Source organism: Apaloderma vittatum, unplaced genomic scaffold, assembly GCF_000703405.1.
Source record: "Apaloderma vittatum isolate BGI_N311 unplaced genomic scaffold, ASM70340v1 scaffold25721, whole genome shotgun sequence".
Lineage (NCBI taxonomy): Eukaryota > Metazoa > Chordata > Aves > Trogoniformes > Trogonidae > Apaloderma > Apaloderma vittatum.
Genome location: NW_009701145.1, coordinates 46,498 through 55,142, shown reverse-complemented (window position 1 = coordinate 55,142; position 8,645 = coordinate 46,498).

The following is an 8,645-nucleotide window of genomic DNA, read 5'->3' as shown; positions in this document are numbered from 1 at the left end:
AGGCAGCCACAGCCCGCTCTGCCTGGCACCCGTGTGAGGCGTGCAGCGTTACCGCTCGCAGGAGGGTGCAGCAGTGATGACAGGTGCCCGGACTACAGGGACTGTTAACACACAAGCTCGGAGGGTGGTGATCAGTGGCCCAAGGTCTAGTTTGGAGGCTGCTAGCTAGCAGTGAGCTGCACCAGCCAGTGCTGCTTCCAGTCCTCTCTGTCGTGTTCATTAACGATCTGGATGATGGGACAGAGTGCGCCGTCAGCAAGTTTGCAGGTGACACCAAACTGGGAGGAGGTGCCAATACATCAGAAGGTCGTGCTGCCATCCAGAGGGACCTGGACAGGCTGGAGAAATGGGCTGACAGGAACCTCATGCAGTTCCGCAAGGGGAAGTGCAAAGTCCTGCACCCAGGGAGGAGCAAGCCCTGGCACCAGCATGTGCTGGGGCCTGCCCAGATGGAAGGTGGCTTGTAAGGAAAGGCCCTGGGGATCCTGGTGGACATCAAGTTAAACATGAGCCAGCAATGTGCTTTTGTGGCAAAGGGGGCTAATGTTATGCTAGGCTGCATTAGGGGGTGTGCCGCCAGTAGATCGGGGAGGTGATCCTTCTCCTCAGCACTGGTGAGGTTGTGCCTGGAGTGTGAGGTCCAGTGCTGGATTCCCCAGTACAATACAGATGTGAACACAATGGAGAAAGTCCAGCAGGGGGCCACCAAGATGATGAAGGGACTGGAGCATCTCTCAGAGGAGCAAAGGCTGAGTGAGCTGAGACTGATAAGCCTGGAGAAGAGAAGGCTCAGAAGGTCTTTTATCAATGTGTATAAATACCTGAAGGAGGGGTACAAAAAGGATGGAGCCAGGCTCTCTTCAGTGGTGCCCAGTGACAGGACCAGGGGCAGTGGGCACAAACTTAGGGTGATAAAGCACTAGCACAGATTGCTTAGGGAAGTGGTGAAATCTTTGTCTTTGGAGTAGGTGATCTTGTTTGAGAAGGTGGTTGGACCAGATGACATCCACAGGACACTGCCAGTCTCAACCGTTCAATCAGGTTTCACAGGGCACAGAATTTCAACATTTCACATTTTGCGCAGTTACACTTACCAGTTAAACTTTATGCAGCAGCTCTGTGCCAGGACAAAGAACTGAAGTATTTATCCATGTTCTGCTCCACCAAAACATCAGCTCCCCATGATGAAATAACTGAAGGGGGTTCTGAGACCCAGTGTGACACAGTGGTATTCCCAGGGAATACTGCAAGTACACTGCAAGTACAGTTCCTGAAAACTTGGGAGAGAGTGAAGAGTTACGGAGAATCTTCAGAGAGAATCAGAGTGGCATTTGGCATTGATTAACAAGTTGTTTGTTCAGTCATTTGAATGATGGGCAGTTTTGCCATCTTTTCTCTATGCTCTCATTATGTCAGAAGTACATGCAAAATAGATAGTACTACAGAAAACATTGACAGTGCAACTCTGCGGCCTCAGCAGTAGCAGCTTTTGAAAATGTGACTGCAGCTGTCCAGTAGCAAGTCAACAATTTGGCAGCGTCTCATAAACATGACTCAACAAGCTCCACAGCTAAAAAACCAAAGGTATTTAGATGGGGTGTGACAAGTTACAAAGCAAACTTTTGATGCAATAGTTTCCAGTGCTAAAGACAGATTTTTGAAGGGCAATAACCTGATTACTGTCAACCTGGCTGACACAGAGTTAAGTTTACCTCTCTAATATTTATTACAAATGGTTAGACATTAGACTTAGACATTTTTTGTTGCTTAACAACAAAATATTCTCATCTTGTTAACACTAACCTGGTAATGGACTTCCTATGGTGTTCTTTGTACAGTATGTTTCTTTTAAATCTCCATTGCATTCACACACTCATGTGTCCATTAAATGAGATCCCCACCACCTAGAAAGTGTTAGACATGCCATTATTTTGTGTGGTTTTGTCCTGTTGTCCAGGTTATCAGGTGGTTGAATCTGCACATCGGCCACTGTGGCAGAATCTGGTTCTGTTGACTGTTGTCACCTGCACTTGACAAGGGGAGAGGTAGGCTGTAGGGGAGGGTGGGAGGGAGGTGGGCAGGTCAGCAGCTTCTGCAGCCGTGGCCACCAAGTGTTTCAGCTGCATGCCACCCGCAAGGCAATCGGATCTCACAGTGGTGCAGTTGTGCTTCCCAAATGCCGGGCTGTGGTCTCTGTCCCTGTGACTGGGGAGAAGAAGGTCTTAAAGATAAAAAAAGGTTTTGAGAACTGTTTATGCAACTTAATCCTCCACAACTGTAAACTAGAGCAGGGTATATTTAGATTAGATATCAGGAAGAAGTTCTTTAGTACAAGGTTGGTGAGACACTGGCACAGGTTGCCCAAAGAGGTGCTGGAGGCCCCATCCCTGGAGACATTCAAGGTCAGGCCTGATGGGGCTCTGAGTGACCTGATCTACTTAAAGATGTCCCTGCTCATTGCAAGGGAGTTGGACTAGTGGCCTTTAAAGGTCCTTTCCAGCCCAACTGATTCTATGATTCTATGATACAATGCAAACTGTGGACAGACTAGATTTCGTTCTGTTCATTGTGTCTCTGTGAGCGTGCAAGGATGCAGGCCATGATGGTGACCTGACTGTTGCGTGAAAACGCAGTCATTGCTAAACCACATTGCAAGTCAAGCTTACTGCTGTTTGATTTTGTCAAATAATGCACATAGCCCTTTCCTTCTGGGGCACATAGGTGTGAACCCAGTTACTCTGTAAAGCAGTTCCTGGTGCACAATGGGCTACTGTTGGACATCACCTTGAAAAACGCTGCTCTGACATTAAAGAAGGCATTGAACACACCTGCAGTTTGTGAGTGGCACATTACCATCATTGTATGTTAAGACTGCTCTCAGACAGTCCACTTAATAATCAGGACACTGAGAAAGATTTTGTATATTTGTTTAATGTTGTATTTGGCAATGGCATGTTGGGTTTTTTTCTTCAAATTCATACAGCTTTTTATTACCAACATTCTAGATTAATTGCATATCTTTAAAAACAATATTTAAACTTACTGTGACAGAACAAAGGCTACATAGCCTCTGTCAGTTTTTGTGGTGATGACAAAAATGTGTTCTGCATCTTTTTCAGATGGAAAAATAATTTAAGGGTTGTTGGAAATGGCATTTTTGGATTTGCACATTGGATCATATGGCATGCATGACTGAACGCAACAGGGGGAGCATGCCTTCTTTTCTGCTGTTACTACATACCAGTCTCCTTTATTTGTGCTAGAATACACACTATCTTGAAACTAGCATGCCTAAAAAGAAGCACTGGGTACAGACATGTCAATTTAAACCCCATCATCACTGTAGAATGACTTCACTGAGTCTGTGGCATCCAGCCACTGGATTTGTTCTAGTGCCATAAGAAATACATTTGAAACTTGAATTCTGTGTATTTCTAGCCTGAGGAATTAAAAAGACAGAAGTAGGTCACAAAGTACACCAGCTCAGGCACGTTGTAGCTGCACGTGCTTCCCAAGTATCTGCTGTCCCTGCCCACAGAAACTGAGTGAAGGGATCAAAACTTGGCAGCTTCTAAACCTGTTAAAGCAATGTGAAAATAAGGTGTAATTGCTGGTGAGGATAGGACTCCTGTATGTCTGCAGCAAAATTTTGTGACTGCAGATAATGCCCTTGGTTCATAGCAGGGATACTGGTCCCTGAAAGCTGTGCATAACTTGGTGGGGTTATTCCATTTGCTGTAACCGCAGTGGAAGTGGCAGGGAATAAATGCTGCACTGAGGCAAGAGAATCCCCTTTACTGCATACACTGTTAGTACCTGGACACTATTTTTACTGTTAAGGGTGTCTGGGGAAGATAAGTAGCAAAAACCCCCACCCAAACTAAACAATCCAGCAATATGTGAAACAGAAATTCAAAGTGCTTATGATGTAGGCTGGTAAATTTCACCTGGGAAAAGCAGAGATGCCCTAACTAGAAGTGGGAACTCAAGAAAATGCGTATGATTTGAGGAGACCAGAGTTCCTCCGTGTTTTACTGGAAGCGTTGCATACAGATGCCAGCTTATTCAGATCTAGTTTACGTGTTCCGTTTTCTCTAACCTGATGTTAAGCTTCATAGTCTGAACATGTTATAAATGCCTACATAATAATTGGACTAGTGAAGTCATCTGGGAGGAGATGTATTTTCAGCTAGATGGGTGCAACAGCTCTGTAGCAGACTGCAGATAAAACGCACAAAGGAAGGGTATTTGGAGTGACATCTTGGTTGGTTCAATAGACATTGAAGAGAAAGGGATAAGCTGAGAAAGATTTTCTCCACAATCTTTATAAGCAAGGATTCAAAAAAATTTTTAAAAATAAAATACAGGAGCTGGGGAAAAAAAATGGAAACATACTTAATGAAATATGACTCTCCAGGAGGAAGTAATAGACAAGTGTGAACTAAGTCTGTCCAGCAGAACTTTCAACAGCATAGAGAAGAGAGAAAATAGTGCTGTCTTTCATTTGGTTTGATAAAACTGGTGTTTACTTACCATGAAACTTCATGCAGAAGTAATGATACCATTCTTGGTATGCATCACTTTTAAAAGACTATTTACATATCTAATTCATATTTAATTCATATTTACACCATCTTCCCAAAAGAAGTGGTCATTTTAAATCCATAGACTACCCTAGTTTGTTCAGTCTGAACAATGCAAAATCCTGTCTTCTGCCTAAGCGTTTTCTGGAGAGCTACTACCTGATGCCTATCCTACAGAGACAACGGCAACACAACTTCCTTTATTAATCAGCAGAAGCATCACTTTTGTTTATGTCATTGGTGAAGGCCTATAAACAATCTTGATAGCCCATATATCCTTAAAAAGACAGGAACAGCCCCAAGATGTCTTTCAAAGGCATGTGAGGTCTTCTAAAGCCACGTTGCATTTACTTGTTTCAATCTATGTAAGTGCTGTCCCACGAGAGCACAGGATGATCACAAACTAGCCCCGCCAACTGTCCTGACTTGAATGCTGTTCAGCACTAAAAGTCGTGAATTACGTCACCTAGACCCCAGCCTTGACTTACATGAATTAGTTTAGAAAGTAAAGCAGACGGTACATACAGTATTTCACTGAGATGCAGGGGACACTGTTGGGCACCACCTTGCCAAGACTCTATCCAAATCTGTCTTTAGCCAGCAAAGCGGAAGTAGTGAAACAGGGATTTCTACTCATCTCTCATTCCTTCACATTTGCAAAGACTATGTCTCCTAAGTGCAGATCTCTGTTGTACACCCAGTCATTCTTTGGCCTTCTGTTTTAGCCTTGTAGAAGAGCTGACAGCTGTGTAAAGTCACAGCTGCGCACAGTTTGTGAGATCAAAAGGAGCAATCAATCATCCATGTCTGACACAGTAACACAGTATTTGCACTGAATTCGTAACTTTTACTTAAGCTAGGGGATTTCTGTTTGAATTCTGTAAGAATTCCAAATGATTTAAAACATTTAAAAGTGTCAAATGATCCATCATAGTTGTTCAACTGCACAATTATAGTAAGGGCAAAAAAAAGATGCCAACTGTCTTTCATCACACACAAAAAATATAATTATTAATAATAAACACTTCTCACCATTCACATTACAGCTTAATTTTTACATCTACCTTCCTGCTACTTCCACTATATGCGTGCCATCACGGACTTTAGAAATAATCTAGGCAAGATGCACAAGGAAATGTGAATTCTGCGTTATGATGTATCTGTATTAGGGCATCTGCTTATTCCTCCCTGCCCCAAACAATATGCTTTTTGTACAGAGGATTGTTAGAAGGGGCAGAATTAGGCATAATCTACTTTCATTTGTATTAAGCGTAATCACTCAAAATCTCCTTGTTTTCACAATCTTGACTGACTTTAAACTTCAGGTGTTAGTAACAATGCTTTTTCTTTATTCTGAATAACAATGTTTAAATTACTAGTATGGGAACGTCCTTTTCTGCATATAAACCAAGACTTAAAAGTGCATCTTTCTCTAGAACACTTCAAAAATAAGGTACCAGTCAATCAGTCCTGAAGCAAGAACTCAACTTTGAAACAAAGCGCTACAAATATTAGAAAATAAAGGATCTCTGTAACTCAGCAGAAGTGCCTTTTAGTTTAAATGCTCCTATGTCAAAGCTTAAAAGTGAATGGGAGTGCAAAATATACATGTACATTTAAGTACATTTGTGTGTGTGTGTGTGTGTGGAATTAATCAGTCTAGGTTCCTTAATGGTCTCTAATCAGGGGCTAAAGAATGCATTCATTATGGAAAAGAAAGACTTTGGAATTAACTGAGTCTCTGCTGTACTTATGAGTCATAATGAAATACGCCTTCTTGCAAACCTCTCCTAAATAACTGAGAGATTACGGAATTACACTGTGTTGGAACTAGATTTTGTTTTGTGCAGTGTGTTCTAAAATGAAGAGAACAGAGAGCTCCACTGGTGAACCACACACTCTCTGAGCTTCTTTTTCCCCCACTAGTTATTTATGTGAAATGTCACTACCACCAAAATGAAGGTGCATGGTGTTTTGGAGCATTTGTTCTGATGTGCTGTATCATCGGTGAAGTGTTGTGACAGCAACTTCTTTCAAAAAGGAAATCATATTTCTAATGCAGTAAAGAGACACCTAACATCCAGTAGCAGGGAAGAAAATAATTCCACTCTGACAAGGTGCAACCAGGAGGAAATTTTATATAACACTGCAAGTAATAAATAAATTATGCATAGCAAGACTAAATTCAGAATAAGTATACTGTGAAACAAAATACATTAGAATAGTTGAAGAAATAATTACAGAATTAGGATATAAACAGTAATGCATCTCAGGCAGAAGCAAACACCAAAACTGAAGGAAAGATAACTGTGGGCCGAGTTTGTTCAAGAGAAACATTTACAGGTGGGAAAACATATCTGCTCTCAAGAGGATGACAATTTAATTACTTGCAGAGAACCAGCACAAGCTTTACGCATGTTAAATCCCACCAAGAAGTAGGGCATTTGAGATACTGTTTGTATGTATAGCTTGAGGTCTGGACAGAAGTGCATTTTACTGAGTGAACAAGCTCCCTCTACATCTTCCTGGTATCCTAATTTCACTTCCATAGCCACTCAAGCAAAGGATGCTTTCACAAACAGTAAAATTAGAAAATTTCCCGAAATCTTGAAGTGGCAGCAATTCATAAATACATAAGCCTGTAACTACATGGAAACTTCCTAAGAAAGGTAATTTGCAAAACTATGCTAGGGAGGCATTACCCAGTCCTAGAGTAAGTAAACAGCACATCTGGTAATCTGGAAGTTGACAGAATAAAACCTATGTATTAATTACATACTTTATATTCATCTTGGCATCACAAATTAATTGACACCTACATTAATTACCGTTGTGAACTCTTAAGCTCTTCTGCACCACATCAAATCCCCTTGCACTTCCAATATGTAAGTAAACACAACACATAACCAGCTAACTTACCATTCTAAAAACTCAACCTTAACTACATAACAGTCTCTATAAACACATTTACAGATACAATCTGTTATTCTGCATACAGGAAACTACGAAGCAGGAATCATATTTCTACACGTCATTTGAAATGAAAACAATTGTGGGCATCTCTTCTGGTTAAATGTAAAAGTGCAAAGGAGACGGCTGTGGAACCAGAGAGTGAATACATTTGGGTAATTTGGGAGTAAAGGTCCTCGAAGTTTTAAGCATGTGGAGGAAGTCATGCCTCGTACTGACTGACACGTCACTTCTGATTCACAGCTTCATCCAAATCACACATCTCATCAAGAACAAAGCTGTCACACAGGTGGATGCGACTTGGCAAGGCATCACAGCAGATACACAAAGTTATGTTTAGGTGGAAGCCTGTACGCGGCTGTTGGTGACGCTCTTACGGCTGTTCACACTGTTTAAATGATAGCTAGACGAAAGAAAACAGTTTGAGAGGCATCTAGTACCAAGAGATCACTTAAGAGTCCACCTAAACATTTTCCAGATCATCCCTACAAGGAGTACTGTCTTCATCAGGGAATGGAGATGTTCTCTCCCTCTACAAGCCTCTTCCAGAGAACAACAAGTTGCAATAAATCTTCTTACTGGAGAGATTTACTGTGTTGAATTTAATATTGCAGATTTAAAAATTGTCACCAAGAAATTTATGAAAGGTAGAAAAATTCTTCTTTGGGTATTTTTGAAGAATAAATAACTTCTTTTCCACAACAACAAACTATAGACTGATGCAATACTTCTGAAGTTAGTTGCCAGAATTTCCCAGATAAGAGACTTACCCAAGCATAATGTATTTAAACGCAAAGTGCTAGGGGGCATTAGACAGAAGTTCAGAGTAAACAATAGTTAAGAGTAAAAAAAAAAAACCAAATGGTTTTGCTTTTGCTCTCTCTCAAAACGGGTGAAGAGCAGGTCTGAAACTTGGCATAAGGGCTTAATGTCACCTGTAACGGCTTGATCCACAGACCACCCATAAAGGAAACTATCCCCACCTCTTTCTACCAGCCTCAGCTGTTTATTTTCTTTTCTGCTGGCTCAGGTGGCACTGTGTCCAACTCCGCATTGAGCAAATTCAGCATACTAAATGCAGCACTAATCCTA